The following is a 6000-nucleotide window of genomic DNA, read 5'->3' as shown; positions in this document are numbered from 1 at the left end:
GTGAGTCTGACTCTGAGGAGGAGTGAAACTCTGTAGCCCAGGTAGTTGTTCCAGCATCATACCAAATACACATATTATCACTAGCCCATGACCATCCCCTGTCTGGACACCTAGGTATCAGAAAAATGACAAAACAACAAATTCTACAACATTTCTTTTGGCCATCGATTAGGAGTGATGTTGGACACTGCCGTTCATGCCTTACATGGCCGGAAAACCAAATCAGGTCATTCTGTCTGTTCCTCTGTGCCCCATTCCAGCAGTTGGTGAGCCCTTTGAAAAGGTGTTGGTTGATTGTGTGGGCCCTTTGCCAAAGACCCGTTCTGGGCATTGCTACCTATTGACTATAATGTGTGCTGCCACCACGTAACCTGAGGCAATTCCCCTTCGATAACTAAAATTGAAGAGCTGTTATTAAATTCTGCACTACCTTTGGATTGCCCAAAGTTATACAATCTGACCAAGGCATGAACTTTATGTCACATCTGTTCTCAAAGGTGACAATTGAACTTGGTATACAGCACCAATTCTCCAGTGGGGAGATCTTGCACTCCCACACCCTTTCCTGAATGATCTACCTGCCACATAGCAGTGTCTTGTTTCATGTAGTGCAGAAAGCACATCCTTCTTACCTCCGTGATATCATGGGCATATAAAAACTCTAATCACATCAGATTTAAAATCTTGATGCTGCCCTACAAAGCCAAAAATGGGCCAGGCCCTTGATACATTGAGTCAGTAGTCAAAGCCCGATTCATACCTCAGGTGCTTCGAGCCTCAAGTATGGCTCGGCTTGAAATTCCATGCTCCAAGTCTCATGGAAGACAAGCATTGAGACTCACAGATGGTGAAATGAGCTTCCACTTGCTCTCCTGACAGCAGAGCTCTTGCAGTCTTCAAACACAGACTAAAGACCCATCTATTCATGGAATCTGACAAATGACCCTGCTCCTATATTGACTAACTAAATTAGCACTTATTGTAGGGTAGTATTTATTACACTGATGTTGTCTAACAAACTTTAGTCCTTATGCATTTTGTACTTCTAGGTAACGGCAGTGATCCTTTTATTTCTACAGTATTCTAGATCAGTGGTATATTGGACTCTAAACTACTGTAATGGCTAGGGTGTATTCTATGAGTAAATGACAAAGCCCTTTTGTAAGTCACACTGGATAAAAGTGTCTGCTAAATGCCTTAAATGTAAATGTAATTGGAACAAATACATCTCAAGAATTGACACTGTAGTCCCGAGACAAGTCAAGAGAGAAAATGTACAATCCAAAGTCAAGATGGACAGTTACCAAGCACTACCCTTCACATAATTGTCAAGTCACAATATTTAATGTCATTACAATATTTGACACCAGCAAAGCATTTGATGTAGTTTATGAAATTGACAAAATTTTTCCATGCTCTTCAGTCTTGGCCTTGATGGTATGCATGTTTTGTCATGTCTGCTTAGAGATAATGTCGCCACTGGGCATCAAATTCTCTCCCAGGTGCTTTATCAAAGTATTGATCCACAATGTGCTAGTGTCTTGATTCATATAAGTAGAAAAGAGCAACTGTGGGTGTAGGATTCGATGTTATCATTCCTAAAAAGGGTGCCAAGTCACCGGTTTGTCTGCAGTGCACTAAGAATAGGAATACTCCCTGCCGGGAAAACAACCCAAGAATTTCTGCCTGAGAGGCAGAGATACTATCTAATATACTAACAAGGACAGATGCATGTGTGTTAAAAGAAACTGACTGAGATGTACACATCCCACAGGTTTTGAAGTAATTTGGATCAGTGCACATACAACAGAAAGTTTTTTAAACACATTCTGGTGATGTTGACCCTGTCTTCATTTTCCTCTTTTAACAATGTTGGTGTGCTGGCTTATGATTTGTATTTCTTTTCGAATTCTTGTAAAAATGCAAAATATTCAAAGCATTTTGACTATCCCTGTGTGATAAACACGAGATTGGTCTACACTATGAGTTATGTCATATGCAGCATTTTTATCAAATTTGGCTTTGACTCTGTTTGCAAAATGTCTGATTATTCCATTGCAAATTAATGTACTGAGCTGCACTCTCTTGTCAACATTCAACTTAGGTCAAGCGATATCCTGCACTAATTTATTTCCAATGTGCAAGTTTCATCTTTGTTGACTTACATTTCTGCCCACTTGTACTAACAGCATGCCAGTGAAAACTTTACATGACACCTACATCAGCTAGGTGTGATTTTTTAAAAACAAAAGCAGTGTTCAGGCAAAATTGGTGAGCCACCTTGAGCTGTCCCACGTTTTCACGTGACGTGGAAGACCTTGGAGGCCACATTAGTGTAGTAGGTAGTGCATCAGTCTAATACTCTGACAAGCTTCTGAGCACCTGTTTATCTGGAATTGACATTAGCTTGCTAAAATAGTGAGCAGACCATGCGGGAGAGTCCTGTCTTTGAATTTGCATATCAGGCCATTTGCAACCCTGAATCAATGACACATGGGGACTCATAATTGAGCTTGAAGAAGTCCAAGGACATAACCCACAAGTGCCCAAAGTATGCAACAGCTGCAATGGCCGAGAGATTAAAGCCTTGGTCATAGGGCGACCCTGTCCACTTCTCTGTATAGATAGACCTCATGTTAAGGTAAACATTACCATAGTAAATTCCTTAAAACGTAACATGCCAATTCTGGACCTGGAGAGTTTAGTTCCAAACGGAATGTAAAGCAAGTGCTAAATGAAATGCAATTTTTCAAGAATCTTAGAGCCAGCTGTATACTCTGTGGAAGACTGGATCACCAGGACAGGAAGTGGGCACTCTAGCTCTTTCTTAATTTGGACATCCCTTAGCAAAAACTTTTAAATAGAGAAGGCATGATCTCACCTCCAGCAACTGGTTGAAGTCAAAGTGGGCTTGTCTGGGAATTGAACCCAGGACCTCTCACACCCAAAGCGAGAATCATACCCCTAGACCAACAAGCCATCATTAAACTCAGTATAGCCCTTTTTTTGACTGGGCAATGTTAAGAAACAGAATTGAGGTGGTCTTTCAGTTCTTTTACTCTTTCATGAAGCGACACTAACATATGGTGCAAGACACCTGTGGATCCAAAGTAAGTATAAAGAGCTCGTTCCCGATTTGAACCTGGAATCCGTCGCACCCTAAGCAAGAATCATACGCCTAGACCAACAAGCCCATTGCATTTGTTTACCTTTGGATTTTTGTCTCATGTCCACATTTGGACACCTTCTGCTCATTTGGCATTCTTGACTTATTACAATTTTCATTTTATTAATTTAGAGTTCTTTTGATGACTGATGACTTTGCAACATTGCAAGGTACATACTTGACAGGTATTATTCCTTGTCATTGATCTACCACTAGAAACAATTCAAAACATGTTTGCAAGACAATTAATTTGATTTGTGAGAATGGGTCAGTGTATGAAAATGATGCAACAACATGCCGGCATGTCATTGAAGGCTGAGGGAATGCAAGCCATCTGCTCTTTGTGACCTTCCACATGCTTAGTTACCTTAGGCATTCTTGAGAGACCTTAACATCAAAGGTAAGGTCATTTCAGCCCTTTGCTATGTTTTTGGCTCTACTGTTGTTCCACCACAGCTGACTTTCCTACTTCACACAAATGGTACTAAAAAATGTGTCGGTAAAGGGTACGGAAGCACAACCCAGTTCTGTTCCCGTAGTTCTTCCACCCTACAAAGTCTAGTTGCAAGTCTAATCTAACGTGAATGTTACAGCATAGCCACTGCATTGACAGCATATTTTAAATAGCCTGTAAAAAAAAAAAAACCTAAATCTTGCACACTAATACTTTCAGGTAGCAACAACAAACTTGCTGGCTATAATATTGGCCGTGACCAGATGGAGCATTCGGTGTTTTGTGTTGCCAATGATTCAGCAAAACACACGTTTTAAAAACCACTCAGGAAGCCCGCATGCCAACCCTTTAACATAACTCCACCAAACTCGCTGGCTATAAACTAGACCTTGGTCAGAGAGAGCTCACTGATGTTCTTAGCCTGTGAAAAACACATTGGCAATGACATGGCAAAATTAACTTTTAAGAAAACCAACAATGTATGTGCAGCAATGATTAAAAATCACTGACGGAGCCCTTTAAATAGCTCTTTGAGTTACCACAGTCATTAGATGCTTCCAGTTAGACCACATAAAAAATGATTGAACAAAGAAAATCGCTACTGTAAACATTGACATATATAACAAACAGCAGAAAATCACACATTCTAATAACTTTGATCTGATATCGCATAGGTTTGTAGAGAATAGTCCCACTTGTAATATTATAAACCTTGGGCATTCCAAACAGTAAAAAAATTACAAATCATGCAACCCTGAAAAAATGTTAACCAAATTTAAACTTACAACAATGCAGTAGAAAAAAAAGATTATTTAACAAGGAGATTTTCACCAAAGAAGAAGCCATTCTTACTTCCTAGTGTGCTTCTTTTGAATATGTAGAACACAGATTACCTAAAACAATGTCACAGTGTTAAAAATGATAAAGTTGTGAAATGCCTGCAAAATGGGTTCAGCGCAACCTGCTGGTCAGAAAGTCTCCAGCCCCTTATATAGAGCAGAGCGAGTCATAGCTGCTTTGGGTAGGTTAATATCCAAGTCATATCCCAAGATTTGTCTCATTATTTATTATGTTGAGTCTCACCTTTTGTGGTGGATTTCACCAATTATTTCTAACGTGGATACATTAGTATATCATTATAAGCAATCTGAGATGTGAAGATAAGTGAATCACACATGCAGAATTTCGAACAATAACCTGTTTTGTATAGGCTGGCTAGCTGACCATTCAGTGAAATTAAATGTGGTTGCTGAACTTGTTGCAGGTGGGTCAATTTAATTTGACTTAATTGTGTTTCATTTTTAACTCAGCCACTTGCCATGATGCATAAATTAATCTGAGAATAATTTGTTCTAGCTGCAAGATAGTGCTGACTTATCCTAGCTATACTTTATATTTAGCTTGAAATAATTGAGGTTCATCGCTAGAGGGTGCTGTTATTTATATATTTTTTTGGATTATTGATCAGGTAAAAACTAAAATGGATGAGGTGGACCTTTTCTATGTATCATATGGAATTTGAGTATATGAGTGAATGCTACTATGTAAATGTATAAGAATATGTAGATAAGATTATTATGAGATCATCATTTATAATCAAACACACAACTACCCTATACGATTGTATTAAACAGCTACATGCAAAATCATCCTGGCTGATGAGGTTTTTCCACAATAATGGCTATTAGAATTGTCTCAAAAAATGTTGTTTCTGTAACAGATAGACTGAGTCAAGGATGCACGTGACAAGCCATTTTTCTGTTATCCAAAAACAATCAGAAAACATGGGTTCATGTACATTACCTTACTGATGTATATTTTAAAAGTATTCCAATGCACAGAATAAAATTTTAGTAAATGATAAATATATTTGACCAATGGATGTGTACTAGAAAATAAGAATCGTGACAAAACAAACCGAAAGGTTATCGGCGCATGTATTTCATTTGAGGTGGTGTTGTATTCAGGACATGGAGTGAGTCTGATTCTGAGGAGGAGTGAAACTCTGTAGCCCAGGTAGTTGTTCCAGCATCATACCAAATACACATATTATCACTAGCCCATGACCATCCCCTGTCTGGACACCTAGGTATCAGAAAAATGACAAAACAACAAATTCTACAACATTTCTTTTGGCCATCGATTAGGAGTGATGTTGGACACTGCCGTTCATGCCTTACATGGCCGGAAAACCAAATCAGGTCATTCTGTCTGTTCCTCTGTGCCCCATTCCAGCAGTTGGTGAGCCCTTTGAAAAGGTGTTGGTTGATTGTGTGGGCCCTTTGCCAAAGACCCGTTCTGGGCATTGCTACCTATTGACTATAATGTGTGCTGCCACCACGTAACCTGAGGCAATTCCCCTTCGATAACTAAAATTGAA

General features: G+C 39.2%; 1 non-coding gene across 1 annotated transcript; it reads right to left on the bottom strand.

Annotated features, from left to right (window-relative positions):
* Positions 1–2907: 2907 nt before the first annotated feature.
* trnap-ugg (transfer RNA proline (anticodon UGG)) lies at positions 2908–2979 on the bottom strand. Its single transcript has one exon. It is a non-coding gene; the product is annotated as a tRNA-Pro (tRNA).
* Between the last annotated feature and the right edge of the window lie 3021 nt (positions 2980–6000).

The sequence above is a fragment of the Electrophorus electricus genome, chromosome 15, assembly GCF_041902795.1.
Source record: "Electrophorus electricus isolate QZ-2024a chromosome 15, ASM4190279v1, whole genome shotgun sequence".
In the NCBI taxonomy this organism is placed as follows: Eukaryota; Metazoa; Chordata; class Actinopteri; order Gymnotiformes; family Gymnotidae; genus Electrophorus; species Electrophorus electricus.
This window is presented reverse-complemented; position numbering and strand designations above follow the sequence as displayed.